The 25,606-nt window shown below is 38.9% G+C and overlaps 1 protein-coding gene across 7 annotated transcripts in view; it reads right to left on the bottom strand.

Moving 5' to 3' along the window:
- Positions 1–25,606, bottom strand: part of LOC410951 (RNA binding protein fox-1 homolog 2) — a 315,194-nt gene that overhangs the window by 216,998 nt on the left and 72,590 nt on the right. The window lies entirely within an intron of this gene.

The raw sequence follows: 25,606 nt of genomic DNA, 5'->3' as shown, positions 1-25,606 counted from the left end.
TCAGCTCGACGAAACGAACGAATCCCTTTAATTCGTTCTGTCAGAGGCAAATGAACAGTACGGCTGTGGACAAAGCTCTGCCTCCTCCCTCTCCATCCCTTTGTCCCTTTCTCTCGCTCGACCTTCTTCTTCTTCTTCTTGTTCTTCCTCCTCCTCCCTTTTCTCCTCTCGCTCTTGCGTCGTCTCTGTTTCCTCTTCCGGGAAAACCCGTTTTATCCACGTCCACCGGTGGAACGTCGTCCTCCTTTTTCTCTCCCCCTAATTTCCATTCGTGAATCAAAAGATCTTTCTCTCTCTCTCTCTCTCTCTCTCTCTCTTTCGCTATCTCTCTTTTTTTGACCTTTTCTCCGTCCGTTGGGGGAGAGAATCGCGGGATGGTTTGGCGGAGAGGCGACAGAACGTTAGACAGATCCTTTTAGATGGTGTAATAAATTGAGGAAAGAGGGTGAAAAGGTTAATTCGTCGGTGGAGGGGGAGGGGGTGAGATGGATAGGGGACGACAAATATTTGGCTCGAGAATGCTTTGGGTGTGTACCACGGCTGACATAAGCCTGACGTTACCACTTGCCCGCCCTTGACGTCTATTTCCCGCAGTCTTGAGGATCGATTTAACGGGGCGTGAATTACTCGGCTTTTTTCCTCTCTCTCTCTCTCTCTCTCTCTCTCTTCCCTCTTCGTCGAGTAAACGTGTCTCCGTTGAATTTTGAAAGGGATGACGAAGATTATCAAATCGCTTTAGGAAATAATGGAAGAATATAGGAAATGAAGAAATAAAAATTTTTATTTACCTCAAAGCTCTTTCGAAATACAATTTCAAACTTCCAATCTTTATTTCTTTTTTCTCTTTTATATATTTAGTGAAATAGAGAGAGAGAATAGAATCAATTCCAGTGGAAAATCATCCTCGAATGGCAAAGAACAAGGGGATCCACGGTAACACAGCGTATTTGCGTGGGCGAAAATAGACGGATTTCGCAACTATATCGAGAGCAAAGGCGATTTAACGGAATCTAAGCTGTGGCAAAGCTTCCTTTTCAATAATAACTCATCCTCGAGATGATTCCGCTTCGCCTTTTGTCTCCGTGCATCGAATACCCACGAACGAATCTTCATATTCCACTGCGAACATTCGCGAGAACTCTTCCATTCTCGATATATTTCATCCGTTAACCATGAAATATCGAGTAAAATTTCAGGAATTTCCTTTTATTAACCACCTATCGAAAAGTCTCGATAAATCGAAGTCGAAAAGCCATCGAACACCGTGATCGACATCGAACGTCACTATCGTTCCTTATAAAGTTACAACGATATCCCAGATTCCAGATTCTGTGAAGAATCGCGACAGAAATCGAAAAACCGATACAATTACACATCCCTCGCGATATCGATCGCAAACGTTACACGATTTTGAGCCGAAAAAAAGGCCGAACATTCGCGGAAAAACCGCGGAGAAGGAGGCGAGCGGTGATCCATCAGATTTAATGCGATGTTCGGCCAGGCGTGATTGGAGCCGTTCAATCCCGAAACCAGTTTACCCACTGGCCTGGCCGGGGAGAATATTACGTGGCCACGGCTAAAAACTCGGCAATTCCGTGGTGGTGGGCGCGCTCCACGATCGTGGACGTTAATCTGTGTACGCATGGACCATTAATAGTGGCCGACCGATAAATGGATTGCCGTCGATAGTGGCGGCGGTGTAGCGACAGCCATAAGTGGCCAATAGCGTGGAAACGTTTTCCGTCATGGCCTTCGTTCTGATGCTTGTCGTTAACTTGTTGTTGCGTGAATTGTACCAGTTGTACTTTCCTTTTTTTCTTTATCGTAGTCGTATTTCTGAATGATGAGAAAGGAATTGATAAGTAGAAATTTGCTACGTTCCTTTGATGAATATTTCAATATTCTTGTCGAAGATTTATCATTGGTTTAGATTTTCTAGATTTTTAAAATACATTTTGAAATCTGTATGATGCTTGATATTTTATATGAAGATTGTTTTTTATATATTCTCATTACTATGCGTAGTTCCATATCTATTCTTTCTTGGAGTATTTATAATTTATTTCTCGTGTACTAGATAAATTAAAGGGAAAGTAACAGATTTCTGAGAAGCTCTTCGATATCGCTCCGTTTAACAGGCGAATCCCACTGGAACACCGGCCATCCACAATTGAATTCAACCCCCGAACGTTAATTTTCTATTCCCAGATATTATGTTACAGCATGAAACCCAATCCTGTTAATATTCAAACACATTATTTCGCGATACGTATCGATGGATTTGAGCGGACAGGGCGGCTATTTTCCAGATGCGAATCGCGCGATTGCTCGTTAATTACGCCCAGGTGGAGGGTAGGCGTGGGTAGGGGAAAAGGGTTGGACGTTCAAACAACCGGTCTATTAAGGGCTGCTAATTGAAAAATCCGCGGCGCTGTTTGTACGCCGCGGACGGACCGATTACCGGAAAGTCAAACAAAGAAATCGAAAATTCTGTTTGCACCGCGCCAGATACATCGCTAATTGCGCCGCTTCCTCGAGAGGATCGCGCGAACCGCAACCCCGCGCTTAATTAAACGCTCATCCTTGTATTACTCTACGGATCGAACGATCTCTCTCGCTTTTTGTATCGCCTTTTCATCGATCTGCTCGGAATTATGGAGATTAGATGGATTCTAGAAGTTGGAGCACGATTTTGAAGTTGTCCTGTTCCGTCGAAAGTAAAGGAAGCTTTTTATTTTATAACCTCACATAAGAATTTTGATCGAGATGCAAGTGATCTCTCTCTTTTCGAATGGTAGCGTCTTTTCATTGATCTGCTCGGAATTATGGAGATTAGATGGATCCTAGAAACTGGAGGACGATTTTGGAATTGTTCTTTTCCATCGAAAGTAAGGGAAGCTTTTTATTTTATAACCTCATATAAGACTTTTGATCGAGATGCAAGTGATCTCTCTCTTTTCGAATGGTATCGCTTTTTCATCGATCTGCTCGAGATTATGGAGATTAGATGGATTCTAGAAGTTGGAGGACGATTTTTGAATTGTTCTATTCCAGAAACAGTAAGAAAAGCTTCTTTCTTGTTTTATAGTTTCAGATGATGATATAAAGCTAGACAATTGTTTCGAATTTATATAGAAACTTTATTTTATTTTTTTCTAGAAATTTATTCTTCTCTGATGACTTGTATTTTGAGATATAAATCTCTCTAGATAGTTTTGGCAATGAGTTTATCGACGGAACGAAAGTAAAAAGACTCTTTCTCGTTATTTCCCTTTGTTTCCATCGATTCGTTTACAACGACACAATGCTTTCCTATAATATCTCTTATTGACCTGATTGAAGTCTCGTGTTGTAATTGGTCAATTGATAGTTGAAAGTATTGGATAATGGATTATATAAATGGAATGATTTTAAAATCGATATATAGAATTTTTCATCAATTAGAATTTAAATACGGATCATCTCTCATTCGTATAATAAGCGTCGGAATATTTTCTGCCTATTTTCTTCCATCATCCCATTCATTTTCCCTGCGGGATTAAAATTTTCCATAAAATTCTCAAACATCCCGTTATTTATAATAATCGCATTTTCTTCCCCTATAAATGTGACAGTGAGAGATGAATTCGAGGCTGAAACGATTACGAAGAAATTCGCATTCCGTGAAATATACACCTAATGAAGTAGAATTATAATATTTCTTTTAATCCGATGATTATTCCGAGAACAACTTATCCCGATATCCATCGGTCTCTCGCGAGATTGCCAATCTCTCCCCCTCTTCCAATCGATTAATCCATCCAGCACGAAACAATTTTACATAGACGAACGAATAATTGTTCCCAACCACCACGAGTTCATACGAATAACGAAGTTATTGAAACCTTCGAGTACGAACCACCGAGGCGGGACGCAAATCGAGGAAATCGTTAACTTCATTAATCACTTCTCCCCCTCCCCCTTCGGTTATTTTCACAGAAATTTTCGCGTCAATCACAGCGTGTCGAGAACGAGAAAGAGAGAGAGAGAGAGTAGAAAGAAGCCACTCGTGCCAGTTTCCCAGGTAAATCGAGGTAAACGGCGGATTCTTATAGCGGATAGGTTTATTGAAACGTATTAAATCGTCAGCGAGGCTCCGTTGGAAGATGAAACGATGGTCGTAAATAGACCACCCCCTTTTTTTCCCTTTTTCTTTTCCCTCTTCCCCCTCGTGTTCTTCTCTTTTTCTCTTCTCTTTTTTCCTCTTCCATCGGGAGGGAGAAAATTGTCGCAATCGGGAAAACAGGATTAAAAGGGATTTAATTCGAAGTTTTCCTCTGAAGCTAAAAATTCTCTCGCTGTTGGCGCGTAACTCGTGGAAAAACGGCGGGTTAATAAGCGGGTCTGAATTTTTCATCCCTCATCGGTGAGCGGTTTTTTATTAAATTTACTTATCCTCCTAGCCTAGCTCGTTTTTCTCGAGATCCTCCTCCTCCTCCTCCCTCTCTTTTCAGATCACCGAAATGATAAAAGATTTTTTTTTATCATCGCAAATCGGCGGAAGATTCGTGTTTTAAATTTCATCTTCTCGAAAAAAACTTTCGAGGAACTTTCGGTGCTCGTCTTTTACTTGAAGAGGGATGGATCGAGGGGAGTGGAATTTCTTTTGTTTATATTTAAAGAAAACTCGCAGAGCGCTCGAGATTCAATATAATATCCCTCTTCCTTTAATCGTTGGTAATTTTCACCCCTCGTCTCCCTCTTCTTCTCGATTATTAACGTACAAAATAAAATGTACTTATTAAAATTTTCCCGAGAACTAGCTGGAAAACTTTCTTTCAACGAGATATATATATATGTATTTTTTTTCGTTCCTCACATCGACAGGATTTCATTTCGATCGATCCTTTCTCGCTCGGAAAATATGATATTATTACACATTTTCAAAGAATCATTTCATATTTTCAAGAATATAAGCGTATAAGGGATTTATCGTATCGAGTGGAGGAAAACGGAGGATCGGATTTATTTTCCTCGGGGAGGGAAACTTTTGCCCCGTAAGGATGAGACTTACGAACAATATTTGCCGAACGTGTACGCCGCTATCGTCCATTATCGATCGGGAGTGACATCGAAACGGTGGAAAATTAACGAAGGGAGAAGAAACAGGATGGGGGAGAAATAAATCCTTGCCCCGATGCTCTTAGCTCGCGTGCTCTGTCGATTGTCAGGGGAATTAATTTGTCGAATCATCTACCGTCCCAGTAGAGTTGATCGAAAAACGTGTATAACTTTTTTTTTTTTTTTTAGGAAGATTTTAGATGAAATCTCGTATTTGCGAACATTGATCGCCTTTGAGACGAAATTCGTCTTAAAATTTCTATCGTAAAATTTTCGTAAGGTTAAAAGTAGCTCTCGATCTATTAAAAAGAAATAGTGAAACATTTCACTATTGGATTTTTATCGATTTAGTATATTTACCATTAAAATATTTTCGATATCGATGTGCAATAAATAGGAATTTCAATTCAATTTTCATTACGCAGAATTCTAAATTTTGAACGATCGAAAACCACAATTCGTTCTTTCGCTTCCTCTAATCGATTTATTTCGAAATTTCAATAATTTCGATTCACCATCTTGATCCAAGATAATACGAAAATGATCTTTTGAATAATAAATCGTATCCATTAGGCAACGTAATCAGTTCCATTATACATCCCAAGATATTCACACAACAACCGAACGAAGGCCAACCCGTGCGTGCTTGAATTAAAAAGTTTCCCTTCCAGTTTTACAAGCGTTTCGTTCTCGAAAAAGAAAAGGAAAAAAAAAAATTCTTCTCAAGCTCCGCGCAACCTATTTTCCTCGACAAACCTGCAACTTCTATCCCAACAATTTCACATTTTTTCCCTCCCTCCTCTCCCTTTTTCCATGCGCAACCGAGTGACAGTCAACGTTTCTCAAAGTTGGTGGTCTCGAGTTATTTGACGAGCGTCTGGTGGTGGAATCGAGCAGAGGGGAGAGGAGGGAAAGGAAAAATACACGTTTACTTTGTTGGATAGCAATTGGCAAGAGGGGGATGGAGATCGACTCGAAAGACTCGAAAGTTCTCGATCGAGCCGCCTTTCATTTTCTCCCCTCGTGTTCCACATCTTTTCACCAAGTTTCCACCTTGCAGTCGAAGGAAGGAGAAAATCGAACACCCGTTGAATTTCTTATTCCCTTCGAGGCCACTCTTGACGCTTCTTGGATTTTTCTAATTATTTTCGATTCTTTGGAAATGTCTGCTGGACAAAGAGACGTTAACAGCTCGATTTTTATCTTGAGATTCGATCGACTTCCGTTTCGGATCATTCACATATGACGTAGTTTCATATTAAAATATTCCTTGATTCTTGGAGAAAAATTCTTCTCTGTTTAATTAGAACAGAAAGAAAGAGAAAGTGTTCATTTGTCCGAAATTTCATCCATTTGCAAACTTGGACTGGACGTTTCATTTAATTTCGAGACTTTGCAAAAACGTAACGAGCTTCGAGTCTCCATTTACTCGCCCCTCCAATTAAAATAATAATAATAATATAATAGAAACGAAAGGTAGGATAAAATAATAAATCGATCATATGCTCGATAATTGATTTAAACGAGCGCGACGCCTCGATTCGAGTTAAACGAATCATCTGTTTATACGTTATAAACGTATATTCCCCTAAATCGCGCGTAAACGCTATCAATTCTCATTAAGGGGATGGGGGATGGCGGCGTTAAATCGCGAACACGTCACGCGCAGATCGCGGTTCAACCTGTCGTAAAGCATCGGCGGCCCCCCGTCTCATTTTGCGGTTTCGCTTGAAAAATCCGCGTCACCGACACGCGCCCGCTTCCTTCAATTCTCGTTACCCATAAATCTCTGCCCGATGAAATTTCTGGGAGCGGGCCTCTCCTTCGCGATCCACCACGTCGGTCGACGTTCGATATCGATCCCGGTTAAGAAATTAAAATTCCCTCTTTAAAATTCTCTCCTCGATTCGATATTTTTGGTAGTATCGAGGATCTTTAATTGGCTTCAATTTGTTGGGCGCAAAGGGGAAGAAAATTGGGAATAACGAGGCTTCTCCCTTCTTACGGTGTCGAGGATTGTATTCTTGGGCCGGGGAGGTTAAGGGATAAAAGGAGAACGGTTTCGCGCGGTTTTATCGGAATTCGATGATACGACGTTCTATCCGTTTACTCGTTTCTCTTCTCGTAAATCTTAAGTATAATAATTTTGCTAATAAATAGCAAACGCACGGCATAATTTTCTAATACTTAAAGACAGTGTTTTATTAATTTATTATCTCCAAAGAGATAATTCATTTTCTTTTGAGCAATCACGAATACATTATTTTACGTATTTTCATCAAGTCTAATAATTTTGCTAATAAATACCAAACGCACGGCATAATTTTCCAATGCTTAAAGACAGTGTTTTTTAATCTCTTAAAGAGTTAATTCAATTTCTCTCCTAGATTTAACCATTCCGTTTTCTTTTGACCAATCACGAATACATCATTTTACGTATTTTCATCAAGTCTAATAATTTTGCTAATAAATACCAAACGCATGGCATAATTTTCTAATACTTAAAGACAGTGTTTCATTAATTTATTATCTCCAAAGAGATAATTCAAATTCTCCTCTAGATTTAATCATTTTCTTTTGATTAATCGAATACATCATTTTACGTATTTTCATCAAGTCTAATAATTTTGCTAATAAATACCAAACGCACGGCATAATTTTCCAAGGAGATAATTCATTTTCTTTTAACCGATCACGAATACATTATTTTATTTTCATCAATCTCATTCTTCTTAAAAAATTTCACTCATCGTAATCCTCGAATTCTCGAAACAAAGCAATTTCAAAATATCAAAATAAATATAATATGATTCTCGAAAATCCTGGAGAAACGAGCAAATAAAATTATTAACAGGGATAAGAATGGTCGAAGGATGATCGAGAAAAATTCATACGTGACGAGGGGAAAGTCGGTGTACGTTTTTCCACGACACTGTTCGTCATTACTGGACACCTTTCACCTATTTGCGGACGCATCCGTGGCTCGCTCTTCCGCGTCCAATTAGTCGATGCGACAATGCAGCGACCTGTGGTCGTTCACGAGTTTGCACGAACTCGCGATATTAACGGGCCGCGGTCGTTAGGGATTCCGGGCGAACCCCGTGAACCCTTGATAATTGGCGACACCGACTCGTGTAAATTCGATGTGCTCGCGCGGATCCTCAACGATCTCTCGAACAACTCAACTATTCTCCCCCATCTCCTCGCTCGTCGCACGGAGATTAACGAGTGTGACTTTTCTTTTTTTCTTTCTTTCTTTCAGAAGTTTATAATTGTGAAACGATATTTATTATTGTGAGCGAGGTTTCGATTGTAAGTTAATGTAAAGGGTTTCAAATCTATCCAGTTGACAATTATTTGTAATGATAAGGAAGGATATATTGGTATCGTGTTATTGGTTGTTCGGTGGGAAAAGATGGAGAGATTTTGATTAGATTCGATTGAAGATTCTGCAAGGAATGGAACGAAGAGGTTGATGAAAGATGAAGAATTGTCCGTCAAATCAGGAATGATTGCGTGATTCAGTTTCTTCTTTAGACGATGAATGAAAGTTTTGGCTATTCCAATCGCTTCGAAGAAAATGGCTCGAGGGACGAAATGTATTTTAACGAAGATTCGTTTCGTTTGTTCTGTATTTTATAAATGCTAGCGTCAGAATTCGCCTTCGTGCGATGCACGTTAGGAAAGAGAATTTCTAAGGAATGTTTAGACTGCAGAACTTTTAAGAAGTTTGGAGAAGAAGAGTGTCGGAGGGAAAGTTTGAGACGGGTTCAACAGGAGGAGAACTTTTTTATGTGAAAAATTTAAACTGTAAAGATATTTATGATTCTTATTTTCTTGGCTTCGATTGACGTTACGAAAAAATCTCTTCCAATGAACATTTCTAAGCATAATTTTATAAAATTCCAATAATACTTCACGATCCGATCTGTTTTCAATCTGCTTCAAAAATTTTACCTATTCTATAAATTAATTTTCCTCTCGTGAAATATTATTCTAGAGGCAAACTTTTATTATTAAAATATTGATCCGCAAAGCAAGAGTTGCTTAAACTTGGAAATATTAATGAAAGTTAATAGAGCAAGATCGAGGGAAGGATGATAAGCGCGGAAAAGTGGAGGACAATAATGATAATGTTTATTAAAGAAGAAAAAACAGAAAGATCGACAGGGAAAATGTTATAATTTTCATCGAAGAAACATTCTATTCGCATTACAGTAGTGATTCCTTTCTCACGGAACAAAATCTCGTGGAACAATGCATTCTGGCAAAAACTTTACAGCAAAGAAAACTTGTTCTTGTTTCAAATCGAGTATTTTCTCGCGAAATCGCTTCGACTTTGTGTCTTGATATTATAAACTCGATATCGAAGGAATAGAATTCGTTTTGCTACCCGATGAATGAAAACCGAATTTTCTCTTTTCGAAGGTAATTTTCGAATAAACGAAGATGAATTATATTTCTCGATACGAAATATGAATTATTCTTATGAAATGAAGGGAAACAAATTTCGTTCGAATTTGAATTTTCAATGAATTGAATTATGTATCTCGATTGGGCTTTTAAGGAAAACCTTGGCAATTTGAAATTAGCATAGCAATCTTCTCAAAGTTCTCAATTTATATCCAGATTCTTTCCCTGGATAGTCGAAAATGAAAATTTGGCAGAGTAAAATTGCGAGGAAAATTTTCTTATTTAATTTGAAATCAAGATTCTTCCCTTTTATAATAATAATTTAAGACAAATTCTTAAAAATTCCTCCCCCTTGATTCGATTTAACGTCGAGATTCATTTTCAAAGGTGTCGAACGAAATAAAATTCCCAGCAACGTTCTCAATTCGGACTTAAATCCTTCTTTCTCGTTATCCTCCTCTTTAAATAAAAAAAAAAAAAAAAAAAGAAACAATCGATCGAGCGGATCCAAGGTTTATTCTAGGCGATCGAAGCAAATGAAGCCGAGAGGGTATAACGGTGGGGTGACGACAAACGTACCAGAAATTACCAGCAACCATCCGTGTCGCTTCTTTTTTTAAATAATAATTGCTCGCTTTATAACTCGATGTTTTTCTATATTTAGAGAAAAATTTCTCCTCGTCCCGTAGCTGACGAGAGCCAAGTCGTACGACACCCTCCACGAGTTACAGTTTAATTTTAAATCCTTTCTTTTCCTCTCTCTCTTTTCCTTTAAATAAAAAAGCATCACAAAGCTATACCGTTCAAAAATTCGTTTTAAAATTTTTCTCTTCCTCGAATCGCAAATTTATTTTTCACTTTCATCCCCTCTTCAGGAACGAAGCGTGCAATTAATAAAATCGATGGATTGATTCCTCTCGGTTGCGTGAATTTTAATTCGTAATCAAGAGTCGTTAATTAAGAGTAGTCGAGAGTGAATCTCACGTGTTGCTTGGAGCGGGGTGTCACGTTGCTCTCTGCTCGTGACACCGTGAATCCACGCGCGACCCCCTCGGGGGTCGGCGAAAAAGGAAGGAAGGAAGGAAGGAAAGCTGACAGGGGAGCGACAGATAGAAGCGAGGCAGCGATATAATGGCCCCTGTCCCTTTCCCAACAGTTGGCCGGAAAATGCTTCGGCAATAGCCAGGCCAGACAGGGAAGGGGGAGGGAGCAAGATGCCTGGAGGAAGGCCACCCTGTTGTTCGCCACGCTCCACCGAAATATAACGATCTTCCATTAACCTTAGCAATCTTAGCTTAGGATGCCAAGTCGACGCAAAATTCCTTCGTTTTTCTCCAATTTCTAGTTTTTGATAATCCTTCTAATATTCTTCTTTCTTTCAGAATTCAATTTTTGCTCATTCGTCTATTGGATAAATTTAGTTTCGTTCATCTTGAGTGGGAATTAATCGATCGATAATTGGACTTTGAAAATTATCGAGCAATCAATTTTCCATCTCGATTATTTTTTTACGTATTTTTAGAAAAATATATAACCCTGAGGGATGAATTTATAATTCTGCTTCGTTGTCTCCTTAGTTCGAATCGATCGTGTTCGTTTCGTCGCGAATTTGGAATCAAATTCTTTTCCACGAATTTTCCAAGAAACAACCGTCTCTCTGGGCGAGTAAAAGGAAGGAACAATTCGTAGGTGGAGCAATCCTCGAAGGAAATTATTTCCAAGGCGTGCACCAACATCTCGTGGCCGCCTCGAGATGCAAGGGTAATGCGGTCCTCGGGCACCGAGCATGAAAATTTCAAGGAACTCGTTTGCTAGTTCGATTCGAGGCGCCTTGGCCTGCATTCGATGCGCGCATGTATACAATGCACACAGGGTGTCTCAACAGGGATTCTGCAAAGCGAGTGGAAAAAGAAAAAGAAAAGGAAAGGAAAAGATTTTTTTTTCGAAAATATAAACGTACCTGATTTATCCCTGATCGAATACGAACAAGTTATTAATAGAATACATCGCGTGACAATTTTCAAATTCAATTTATACACACGCTTTTTCTCTTCAGAATGATGAATGGCTGTGTTACGTAAACGAAAAAATTTTATTCTTCGTTTATTTTCGAACTCGATCCATTCGAACAAAATGGAGCCTCAAACGAATTTTATTCTCCTTCCTGGATACGTTTGCACGTAGTGCAATCACCGTCTAACTTCTTCGAACTATTCTATATATATACACACGTACAAAGTTTAGTAGCTTTCTTTCACAGAAGTCTTGCACAAGAACTTCCGTCTTCCCTTTCGCGAAAACATGGAGCCAGTTTTGCTCCACGGCTAAATGGTGGCAATTCTCGTTGCGAAAATCTTCGTCCGGTGGAGACGAGGAATCTTTCTCACGATGATCGAAAAGATGAGGGGAGGGAGGGCACAGCGTAGCGCGTTCGCTTGTGCAATCTTTTTGCGTTTAATCGTTGCAACATTGATCGCTGGAATTGGCTGTAAATTGGCAGTTGCGCAGATGGAGATGGCCACGGTGACTCACGATTGACGTAAGCTTCGAGCGAATGATGGTGATAGATAGATAGATAGATAGATAGATGTTTAAAATGCGATTTTATAAATCGAATTTATGAATACCTTTTTTTTCTTTTAATGTATCGACATTTTAGATGATTCCATTAGCGATTCCAAACGATTAGATATCGAATTATATTTAAGATATTGTTATTTCCTTCCTATTCTTCATCCAAATTGATAAAATCACTTCACTTTTTTGTCTTGAGATCCTCTTCGTTGAAGACTAATTAAAACCAATTAACAATACCTCTATTTTATAAAATAATAGATAAATCTATTAACTAAGGAATAAAAAAAATTGAATTTTATATAGAATCAAATAATTTTTCTAAAATCACTTGACCATAAACACACATTGAAAAATATTCATCCGTTGAAACAAAAAAAAAAAAAAATCTGAAATAAGCTTAATTCCCCTCTTTCGAGTAGCAAACTCGATAAACATATTAAAGAAATTTCATCAGATATTGAATTTCCTTTGTCAATAAATCCTTAATGGCGACCGTGCTAGAATTTCATCGAACCTCCTTTGACCGAGATATCGTGATAAGCCTGTATCCCATTCCAAATGGTAGATCGATGGTATCGATTCCGTACGACGCACACAGTAGTAGTAGAAGCGGCAATTCTCAGCCGCGAGGCGGAGACTCTCTCATAATTGGTTGGCAATATCGCGGCTACATCTCTGTCTTTGATTGCATTACCGGTCGTCGTGTGTAACGTTATTAGCGAGCCGTTGCCTTCAGCCACGGCTAATTCGATCGCGTTCCCAGTTAAGTCGCGCTTATTGGTGAGGGGGAGGGGGATTCGCGTCTTACGGGGGAGGTAATTTCCGGGTGTATAACCGCGTATCTACCTGCGATACGAGACTTGGATTGATGCGACGAACGACGCGTTAAATCGACGATAATCGGGGCGTGTTGGAAATCGACTCTCTCATATTCGAATTGGGAATCGACGTGGATGGATGTGGTCGTCTTAATATGTAAAGATGAAAGGAGGAGGTCGAAGAATGGTTTAAATTTGATGACGATTTTTACTTTTTCGATTCGTAAACTTTTTGAAAAATTGCACTCGATTTCATGTACGTAAAAAGGATTGTTAATTTTTTAAATTTTTGACTCGTGTGTAAATTTGATAACTTGTTATAAAATACGTGCGAAGAAGAAGGAGGAGAAAGAAATTCTTTTATTTATAATTCGAAAGTGTCTTTTAAACAATTGAACAAAAATTTGATTTATCGTTATATCGTTAATTAAACGAAAATTTGATCGAGGCAGGATAATAACAAACACGAAATTCTGGAGTAGGTGCAGCGTGGAACAGGAGGAAGAATATCTCATTTCATCGTCCACGTTATAACCTACCTTGTAGTTGGATGTTTGATTAAGTTAATGGCAGGCCTGCGTTACTGCTGAACACACGGTTTGCCACTGTTCGCTAATTCAATCACCTTCTGCCTTTAGTCAAAGCCTCCCCTGTCTACTCTGCACGAGGATACGATCTAAATCGGAACCGTGATCGTGATGCGGGTTTGCCGTGTTGCTTCGCCACTTGAAATAAAAAGCTTTATCGACTTGGATAATCTCGGTTAAAAGATTTCGATGCATCGTGCAACAAAATTCCTTTTCTCCCTCTGGGATATTGTCAATCTCCTCGATATTTTCCAACTTTCTTCTTTCGTGTGAATATTTACAAAGAACGATTTTTCTTTTACAAATTTCAAATTTATCCATCTTCGACAAATCGAGAGATTCTAAATTAACATCGCAAATATATTCTGAAAAGAATGGAAAAAATTGATCGAACATTGACTAATCATTCACGGATATTAAAATCAAAAATAGTTCTACTCAAACCGCTTATTCAAACACGTCGAAGAAGGAGAGCGATTATCCCCTGCTAAATCATCGACGCGCGAGCAATCGATACGCCACAATCGCTGTCAATATATACCAATCACCATCCATCGACGTGCAGGCAATATCGATATCCCTCCAATCTCCTCCCCCATTTCCATCCCTTTGACAGGGGATGGAAACAGACATCGCGTGCGGGGCGCAGAACGCGATCTTTCCGTACGCGTCGAATTTCCTTGGCAGAAAACCGATTCCAATCCGTTGCGTTTCGCTTAATTGAAGAACTTAACAACCGAAATTGCTTTCTGCGGCTTTGCAGTCGCGCAATTGTGGAGGACACGCGCGCGTGGCCCAGAAAGGCTTGGTTCGCTGCCTTCGAGGACCGGGATCAAAGGAAGCGACTGTACCCCGTCGTTTATACGTATATCCTATCCGCGCGTGTATGCGTAGAAACCTGTGCTCACCACCCCTTTCGATGCAAGTGGAAACCCTCCACGATTATTTGCGCCGCCGTGTACAAAGCTTCTTAGCCCGGTATCCTTCTAATAGATTCGCGTATATTAATGCGAATATTGGGGAGGGAGTCGTATATATACGTTTGTCACTTGTAATGGACGGTATTTATTAGCTATGATTGATCAGAGGAGGAATTTAAACTTGTTGCTGGAAAATTGTATCGATAGAAATAGTATTTCTTTGAATAGAAGGGAGAACTTAATTTAATTTTTTTTAAATTGTATGATATACAATAACTAATATATATTTCAATCTTATGTATATTTTTATGTATATTTTTTATGTATATCTTATGTATAATCTTATGTATTTTTATCTGTCCAAAACACGGTTCAACGTTTATTGTTGCATAGAATGGCAATCCTCCCTCTAATCGAGAAATAGTAAAAAGTAATTTCGTACTCGTACAGAAGAAGGAGCGTAAACAATGTTAAAAGAGGGACGCCGCAGAAGGAGACTTCTTTTTTTTTTAATTCAATTCTACCGTTGTTTACCTCGTGGATGGAAGAGAACTGGCCCCGTTCCACTCGCTCGGGACCTCCTCAAACGTTCGCGAATAGAACGAAACACAAACAAGCGTAAAGTAAAATTGCGTAGGAGGAGTAGCAAGTGAACAAATATGAACAGCACCCGCTGTACAAACGATTTCCCCCGATGAAAAATGAAAGCTTTGCTGCTACCTTGCCGCCCCGTGCCGCCTATCTTGATCTATCTTGCGCAACACTTGATCTTCTTCCTCAAACACTTCGCCTCCCTCCATATACCCCATCCTTATTGTCCTCCTCTCTTCCCTCATTACCCTCTTCCCTTCCGTCGACACGCGTCATTTCTCGACTGTGTCACGAGTTTGCAAAGACTCTCCCTCCCGAAACTCGTGTCCCTTCGTCCCCCTCCGCTGAACAAATTCTCGAAAAGGATACTTGATCACCAATACCTTATTTTCGGATCTGGTTCCTTCTTTCGAGGAATGAATTCGTGAGAATGAAAAGGATATTCAATAAAAGAGTTTTTTTAGAGAAAGAAAGAATAGAATATTTTTCTTTATTGGTTTTTTTTTTCGAGCACAAGTAAGTTAATTTCCAAGGAGCGAGTGAATGATCGGGAAATGAAATGAAATTTTGTTGTTTAAGTCGGTTTTTCGGAAAGGAATAGAAATCGATGGAATTGGATCACTGGAAACGATTTTATTCCAGGTTATTCTTCACATCGGAAGATTAATTAAATAATCCTCTAATTCGAAATATAAATATTTATCCAGAGATGTTGGATCGATTACAGAAAACTTAATACCACAATCGATAAAATATTATATATTTAATATTATATATTTTTTATTTTTCTTTATTGGTTTTTTTTTTCGAGCACAAGTAAGTTTTGGCTAATTTCCAAGGAACGAGTGAATGATCGGGAAATGAAATTTTGTTGTTTAAGTCGGTTTTTCAGGAAGGAATAGAAATCGATGGAATTGGATCACTGGAAACGATTTTATTCCAGGTTATTCTTCACATCGGAAGATTAATTAAATAATCCTCTAATTCGAAATATAAATATTTATCCAGAGATGTTGGATCGATTATAGAAAACTTAATTCCACGATCGATAAAATCGATTCTATAAGAAGATCTTACGTTTACCGGATTGAATGTTGATATTTTCAAAGTTTGTTCGATTCGAATGTCGAGGAATAGTCGCTTCCGGTATGAACTCTCGAGATCGTTTAATGCGCGGATCGAGATAAAACGATGGACAAATAATCAGCAGTGGATGTTGAAACGACAGGGGAAGGACGACGTTTTAACTGGGTATCCCCGGATAATTGCGCTCGGACAATTTCCAGACCGCGGAAAATTTCCCTTTCTCCCTCCCAGTTTTCTCTTAATAATCGCCGATAAACCCATTGTGCGGAACGATCCGCGGTTTCGAACTGGGATTACGGACAAATAATCTCGGCTCTCCGAGTTTTTACAATCCGATTTTATTTAGAAAATTGATGATCGGCGATGATCTGATTGGGGATTTTATTAACAGATGAAAATATTGTGATCTTTCTTTTCCTTTCTCGGTTGATTGGGAGAGAAAAGAGAGGAAGATTTGATTTTAAACAAGATTCAGAATCTACAAGTTTTACAAAAATCCGTTTCATTCAGGAATCATAAAAAATAAATGAATAATTTCATAATTCTAAACAAGTTATGTATAATAGTCATCTTTTTCAAAAGATAGAAATTCTCAAATTTCAATTATATCAACATATTCTTGAATATCTCATAAAATCCAAATGTATTTCACAAATACATCTCCAATGGACGAACACGCACATCGTTCTCAAACTCCAATAATTCATAATACAAAAATAAAAAGAGAATAAACAATCCTCTTTCCTGAAATCATTCTTATTTTTAAATAACCCGGAGAATGCAAATATTCTCTTCTCTATTCCCAAATTACACACACACATACACCATCGTTTCTTCAAACTGGTCTTGGCGCGATATTGCAAGGTCTACAACGAGAATCCCAGCGAAAAGCATCCTCCTCCTCCTTCCTTCCCTTCCAAGAATAGTAAACCTTTCGTTTACCTCGAGCCACCTTTCCATTATCTCGAAACCGCCCGTTTCTTCTTCCTGTCGCAACAAACCTTCGTCTGGACGAAGACGGAAGAGGAAACAGAAGGGTGAAGAGGGGTGGGCTCGTCCATCGAGGTCGAGGTTTTCCCCATCCTTTTGGCTATTACTCGTCCATCCTATTCGTCCATCGTGATGAAAATATTTGCCGTGAATCAAGATTGGTTTCGTTTTCTATCACTCGTTCGATGATAAAAGGAGGGAGAGAGGGGGATTTGGAATAACGATGGCCTCCGGTTTAATCCCTCGTACGTTTTAACACCGACATCCGCGCGAGCGGAGAAATTATGATGGCAGTTTGCGGACCTCGTTTCGCGTAAACAAGCTCTCGCCCTCCTCTACCCCCCGCGATTACCGGCGACACACGCTCGTTAATATGATAGCGCGTAATTGTCAGCGAGACCTGTGCAAAGTTATGCGTTATCGTGCATAGGATGGACGGTGGTGGCCGATTACCGTATACGGGGTAGAGGGATTGGAAGAAGAATGAAATTTTGAGGATCGATTTTGAACAGTGGAAGTAAAGAAAATAGATTTATTTTATAAAAATTTCACCGCTTGAATTAAGTATTTTGATTAAATGTTTCAAGTTTTGGCATGAATGAGTAATTGTCCACGGAATTGAAATTAGTTAAGATAAATCCAAGTAAAGATTTTTTGACTTAATGAACTTTTCATTTAATGTCCAGCATCGATCCTTCAAATCCTGTAATTGTTATCCCTTTATGTATTACTTTATCGTTTTTAATTACGCATTGAAAAAACTTTAACGAAAAGTATTTATAATTATTCGAAATAATTAGTACAAGAGAAATGACGAAAATTCAAAGATGAAATAATGAAACATTTTCCCAGGAATAAATAATTTGCCTTCAATTCTAATGCCAATTTCCAAGGATTTAAACCGAATTATACTCGACTTTGAAAAGGGGATCCGGTGTAATCGGACGAAGTTTCGCAGCGTATCGCGCTAATTAATTCGAATCCGTCGCCTAATAATCGGCGTAAAGCCCCGGCGGAAACAATTTCGGAATTGGCCGGTTCCAAAATTAATAACGAGTTCCGTGTTGGCGTTTTAATCCAACATCGGCACGTAAACGCGAAACATGGAACGGATCCCGCCATGTTCTGTATTCGACCCACGATCCCGCTTGATGTCCTCCAAGTATTTTTCCCCGTAATGACGTTGCTCAACCGTGTTCTGGAGAATTGTGAGAAGAATGAAGGAGCCTCTGAGTATACCTCGGCGTGCACCGTGAATGAGAGATGAGCGATCCGTTTAAAATTATTATATGGATGGATTTACGATCATAGTTGCTCGATGCAATTTATGACGGTGGAATTGATATTATGCGGATTATAAGATAGCTATTCGCTGTGTGTACGCGTGTGTATGGAGAATACATCTCTGGAATATTTTGTATCTTGGATGATTCTGGTACGCTTGGAATATTCGATGGTACCGCTTTCGATGCTCCAGTTTTACAATATCCTGCACTTACAGAATATTCTTCGGATACCTTACATTCGGAATATTCCTTGGCTATTTCATGTCTCGAATATTTTATTGGTTATATCTTCTTTTTATATTAAAGAGATTCTATTTTTCTTTTTTTCTTATTTCAGTTTTATAACATCTTGGAGGATATTTTGGAGGACTCTTCTTTCGTTCCTTTGCTTTTTAAAATTGATTTCGTTAAGGGTCCATCTCTTATTCCATTCTATATGTTTCATGTTATTATTGCAATGCCAAGAGCAAATTTTATTCTCAAATTTTCCACGTATATCCTCTTAAAAAGATTCCTCGCGTTTAGAATTCATCTTCTTCTCGTCCAAAATGAAATATATCCTGTTCGAAAATCTTCAAATATGTAATAATTTAAATTACTCTGCAAAATACTTGAGAAGAATTTTCAAGGAACTCTTCTATATTTGCAACATTCTTACGTTTACCAATTGCACCCTTAATCATCCGTTCCGTGTTATCCGTTTGAGATTATCTTGCTTCCAAGCTCCTCGAGCAAAACCGAGTCCTCTTGCTGCAGCATTCAGAAAAGGACGATTAACTTTGAAACTTTGGTGGGCAGAGGGGGGAGGGGAAGAAAGGAACGATCCGAGCCACTCTGCCGGTTGCAACCAACTTGTTATCGACTTTTAAAACTCGAAGACTTACCGACCGAGCGAGGGGGTGGATCGTTACGAGCCCTCCACTTGTCCACGATTCCAAAGGACGGAAGGAATTTCATCCAAGAATGCGGCTCGTCTGCGAATCTTATTACGCTAATGCGTGACCGAACGAGGAAGTCGAGGTAAAAAAAAAGAAAAAGAAAAAGAAAAGGAATAGCACAAGGTTTTGTACAGAAGAAGACGCTTCATTTGTGATGGTAACTCGATATCTCTGACAAATTTCTCCTTTGTTCGATTAATCTCGAAGCTTTTGCCTCGAGTAATCGAATTTGTTGCTCGAGTTTTTTCTTCTTCTTCGTATAATTACAAGTCTGTGCTTATTTGTCCGTGGGATGAATCGATGTTTGGATGAAATTAAGGATGTGAATAATTTTTGGATAACTTTAGATCTTGTTCTTATGGGAAAGATTTAAAAGGAAAATTAAAAGATGAGATGAATTTTTATTTCGCGTGTGAAACGTGTATTTTCTTTCTTATTCTTGCATAGTTGGTTTGATAAAATGTTAGGTGGGGTTGGATTTAAGGTTTTAGGCAGGAGAAATATTGGATGATTATATTTTCCATGTTATGAGAGCAATTTAATTTTCCATTATTTAACGAGAGCATATACGAATATGAGAGTTATAGAATGTCAAAATGCTTGCCTAGCTTATAATACGTAATCTAATATTTTATATATCGTATTAATAGTGGATTAAATTTAAAGCAGACACGTATCCCCAAAGGCACGAAACACAGAAATCCAAAGTAACAAAGCAAATAAACTCCATCCTCTGTTTTATTGAAATTCAAATAAAGCTTTATTCGATTACGCTCTTTTGCACACACAGTGAAAATTGTTCAATGTTATTATTAAAAAAAAAAAAAAAAGCTCTTTGAAACAACATAAAATGCCATGATTATTAAAAAAAAATAATAAAAAAAAAGCATTTTTATCCCGCTTCGAACAATAAAATATATAACGAACCATAGATATGATCCAATTTCTAGAATAATTTTTCCATTCTACAAAATTACTTGGAAATTTCACAAATATGGAGAAATATGGATTTTTACGCGTAATTTCCAAGATTTCAAATCTCCTTTCTTGAAATGAAAAATTCTCGAGCAAGTTCGCTCGTAAAGTTTCCTCCCTCCAGTGTTGGCGCCAACCCTTCAAGACGCTTCTAAAGACATCGTTCGTTCCCTTCGATTGCTCCCAACTCGTGCATCGAATTATTATGCAAACTGTTTGTCTCGAGATGTACGAATCGTGGCAGAATCGCACAATGAGAATGGCGGCGTGAAATTTCTCCAAGCGTGTTTATGGATGCGCACGATTGTTCGTGAAAAAGAACAATGGGAAGCAGGAATATCGTTAAATCTCGATTATGTTAGAAATAAAGCGGTTTTATTCACGAAAGTTGAAAATATATAAATATATTTCGTTAAAATTGGCGACTTAACTGTATGATTTTTGAGTAAAAGTTTCGAGAATTAATATATTTATTTATTATCTAATATCATTCGATATAATATGATATTATTTATCCAAAACATATAATAAATTCGTAGTTGTAGTTGAAAATTTGAATTGTGAGTGAATATCGAGTGTAAATATTCTTCAGAGGTGCAAGGTCGTTGAAATTACCTCACAGTTTAATTTTTAAGGTGAGATAGTGCCTCTTCCAAAATCGAGCACGTTGCTTCGAGGGGCAAAGATTTTCAGATTCTAATATTTCAAAGGAAAGATAGTTTTTTATCTTCAAAAATTTTAAAAGCAGCACGTTTAGAAATTTTAAACTCGTAAATTTTGCGACCTGTCAAGTTAAAGTTTACCAAGATCAAAGTTTCTTAATCTCGAACTCGCGCCCTCGATCTTCTCACGAGTTTTATCACCTTGACTTTTCACCACACCAACTTTTCTATCCAATGTTCCCAAGCTTAGTGATCTTTCACCCTGACCTTTATGAATCTTTCATCTCAACCTTGTTAAATCAGGTGTTTTTTTTTTAATACTTCCCACATATTTTCTTCGAAATATCTTCCAGAATTTCTCCTCTCCAATTTTAAATCTTTCATTCCATCTTCTAACTTTATATCCTGTTGCAATAATTATACAATCTCCTGTGATTCTATTTTAAAAAAGAATCTTAAATTTTTGCCTCGTTTTTTCTAACGTTTCTTAATATCATCCTCCTCCCCTTCAAAAAATAATAATAAATTGAAACAAGAAAAGAAAATTTGACAATCCCTTTGAAATGTCAAGCCACATTATACTTGATATATTTCATAAACTCAAGAATAAAGTAACACCCATTATCTTCGTCGATAAATCTCCCCCTCACCCCAAATCTTTTTCCACAAACCGTGCCCCGTCGTTTCGCGTGACGAAAACTCGGCCGTCAAATATCCACCGTAACTTTCAAACTCGACCAGCTCGACGAGCTGGTTCCATTCACGGTTCGGGATTTACATTTTGGAAATGTAACGCGGAAAGTTTCGTCGTTTCGTTTCGACCCGGCGCTCGTCATTTTTAACCGGACCCGGCAATCTGCCTCCGCATTGCAGATTTCCCAGGCAACGGAGGGAGACGGGCCCCCGACGACCATATACAAAACGTGGCTGATAACGCCGCGATAGCGACAGCGGAGGGAAACGTCTTAATTTCTCTTCGTGCATCGAGAACGGACGGATCGATGTCCGTGAGGATCCACCATAAAATGGGGGCGAAACGGGTTTGTTTTCGTGCCAGTTGCACCCCCGGGGATCGTGACCGACTGCTCGATGACGTGTCCTCCCTCCTCCGCCACCCATCGTTTACGGAGAACAAAGAGGAGCGAATGCTCGGGTTGCGCGTCGTTGCTCGATTCCTTCTTTCGATTATTCGAAGGAGTAAGGGGTTTCTTCTTTCTTCGAAGGAAGTGGTTGGATTGGATCGATGGTCGATCGATTCGTATCATCTTACGCGTTCACGGCTGGTGAATTGATAATGAATAATTTAATTTCGGTTTTTTTATTCGTTGAGCGATGATTCTTGGATAGGGAGAGTAGAGAATCGGGTTTATGGTAGTTTTGAGATGAGATTGAATTGATGAAATAGATAGACGAATGGAGACCACGTTGTTGTTTCGTGATTTCTTTTTATAAAAAGATTGGATTGTCGATCATTCGTTAACGAATCGATGGTAATAATGAATAGTTTGGTAGATTGATATATTTTTTTTTTTTTTCGATATCGAGATATAAATAAAAAGGATTTTTTGGATTTAATAATAATTGAAATTTTTGTAATTTATCGAATTCAATGATTACTTTTTGATACGTATTTTTTTTTTTTTTTTGATATCTCTTTTAATGTATCGAGTGTTTCTTTTTTGATTGATTGAACATGTATATATACATAGAATATAAAAATTGATCGAATGAAAATAAACGAAAATTTTTGGTTTTATGATTTTTTAATCACTTCCTTAATTCAATTCTCAAAGCTGAAAACCGATACTCGCGATTCACAAAGAAAAAAATCATCGAATCATCGATTTCAATCCTACTTCAATCGATCCACCTGATAAATCCACGTTCAAAAAACAAAAAAACACGTCCGTTTCGCGAAATCTACGCGTTCGCGTATCGTTAAATATTCATGAAAGGGTTGGATCATTTGATAAACCTCGGGTTCGAAAAGGCGCGCGAGAGCCGCGTTGAGAAGCGATTCGTTGGGGGAGGCGGCAGCGCGAGAAAACTCGTCGCCGCCGCGGCGAGATCATCTTTTCGTGATCGTCGATGCGCGCCGCGCCTGCTTAAACCCGGACTCGATTCGAAACTCTTCCCCCCATCGGATCCGTCGTTGCAACGCGGGGGTTGCGCGAGCCGAGAGCCAGAAAGAAGTAGCGGGCGACGACGCAGAAGTGCCGTCAAGTGGAATGCAAGGTGATGCAGACTCTCCTCGCTTTTTTCCATCCCCCTCCATCCCACCCTTTCGTGCCTTCACGCTCCTTTTCACCCCTTTCCTCTCCACATCCACGCCTCTTTCGGTTTTCTTTCATTCAGAGGCCTACACGCGCCCCCTCTCTCTCTCTCTCTCCATCCTTCGTTTCCTCTCGAGAGATGCCGCCGCTGCCTTTCGTGCCTTCCTTTCCTTTCCTTTCCTTTCCGTGTTTTCCCCGCGCCGCTTTTCCCGTTACTCTTTTCTTCCCGCGAGTTTTTAACGCGCCCCTTTAGAGCGCCCCTTATTCCTGTCTCTTTTGAATCGGAAATGGAGAGTAGTTGGTTTATTCCAAGTTTCCGCATCCCTTTTCATCATCCCCCATGTCTCTTCTCCATTGGAATTACCTCTAATTAATGATTTTCGACCGTCTCTCTGAATTTAACCCCGTTAAAATATTATGGGATAATAATGATGATGATTATAAATTAATTCTGAAACGTAAATGTAAAATAATCTCAATCATTCTCTGTTGCATTGAGTTTACCTCTTCTTAAAGAGGTAAGTTTGAACGAGAAAGAAAAACGTCGATGAATTCTTCATCGCGTCCATCCTCGTCCACGTAACCTCGCCCTCTCCATCTTCGTCCTCGTCCCCGTTCTCGAACTCTGCCACTTTGAGAATGTCGAGTCGTGATTTCTTGTCGAGCGTCACGTTCACTTTTATCGCGACACGCGCCCGTTCTTCCTTCCACCGCCATTATTTCCCGTGTTATTTTAGCCACCTGCTAGAGGTAGGTAGGTTAGGTTAGGTTAGGTTGATCCAACGGCTGGATCTGGAAAGAAAGGAGGTTGGCGAGATAGAGGGAAAAATAGGAGGGAAAAGTGATTGGTCGTCGTTGAATAGCGAGGATGCGCAAAGTGAATTTTTCCACGATGCGATTTCGGTAAGAAACGCGATTCTTTTCCATATTTTTGAGTCGAGGGATGTGGTGCATCCTGGGTTGGGGATTATTTCTTGAATTTTCTGTGTACGTGCGAGGGAAGAAGTTTTGGAAAATGGAAACTAAAAAAAAAAAAAAAAAAGAAAGGAAGTAGGTTACTAGATTCGCTTTTCAAGAGTTTTTTCCTCTTACTCTAGATTCCGTTCGTGTACCCGTTTCTTTCATTTTCTCTGAATCGATCAATGGAGCCTCTTGTAAGCAAGCATAATTAGAATGAACATTCTATCGACATATTCTAGCTTTCTTCGTGTAATTAGAGTACTGTATTTATCATACATCTTACTGAAATTTTGATAATAAATTTAATCCATTTCCAGAAGTTTAGAAAACGATACGATTTCCTCGATATCGCAATTTTTGCATCAGGCACGAAGATTTCATTGCGGCAAGGGTCGCGTTTCGAGGAGGAACAGAAGGCATCGTTAAAAATTGCTTTCCCCCGGTATTTCTCTAACTGTCCCCAACTCCACCCCTCTCTCGTCATCCCTCCCTACCAATTTCAGACGCAATCATCCCGCTCCTTCTTTCTCGTTTCCTCTTTTACGCCTCTTATACGCGGCGCGAAACGTGTCGTGTCATCCTTTCCGATGAAACGTGACAGATGTTGGCGCATTTTCCTTCTGAAACTCCGTCTGTCGTTCGACTCTTTGACGTTGTTTTCCCTCCCAGTGGATGGATTAGTTTCACCATTTCTACGAGATGATCGAGGACTTTGATTTAATCGTCATATTTCAATTTTTATATATTAATGTAACGTGTAGATTTTGTTTAAATTTTGTAATTTTTAGAATCATATAATTGTGTTGTTAATTGCTAGAGAAAAATTTTCTTCTATTTTTCTCTAGTCATTTCTCTCGTACCTTTCGAAAGTGGGTTGAAATATTTCACAATTATTCTTATTGCACTTCTTTGACTTTTGAACGAGACGGTTTCAAATTCTTTTCAAAAAAATCTCTTCATCTTTGATCGAGGATAAAAGTGGGAAAGGATTAATATCATCATCATCAGAGGCTAATATCGAATCGGAGAATGATAAAAAAAAGAACTTGTCTGCGCCTAGGGCAAAGTTGGCTGACGGAGAACCGAAGACAAACGGAATATTAAGAAGTCGTGTTTGCTTGGAACTGCACGAGGGACGAAAGCTACCGAAAGCAGTTTGTCGAGTAAATAATATTCCGAGTTTACGCAGTTTCCATCATGAACCGCTTTCCATTCGCGTAGAAATTTTACCTCGTGTTTGACAGCTGTCTAATTGCCTTCGACTATCCGCGTTCATCATCGAGCATCATCTGTTGAATTTCTCTCCCGCGAAAGTACAAGTTTTTCTTTTTTCTTTCTTTCACATTCGATAATAATAAGCATTCTCAATCGAGAATAATAATAATATTAATTACACTTTGACCAAAGGATGAAATTCCTTTCTCAGAGGT

This window comes from Apis mellifera, linkage group LG3 (genome assembly GCF_003254395.2).
Source record: "Apis mellifera strain DH4 linkage group LG3, Amel_HAv3.1, whole genome shotgun sequence".
In the NCBI taxonomy this organism is placed as follows: domain Eukaryota; kingdom Metazoa; phylum Arthropoda; class Insecta; order Hymenoptera; family Apidae; genus Apis; species Apis mellifera.
Note: the sequence above shows the minus strand (reverse complement) of the source record. Positions and strands in the feature narration are given on the sequence as shown.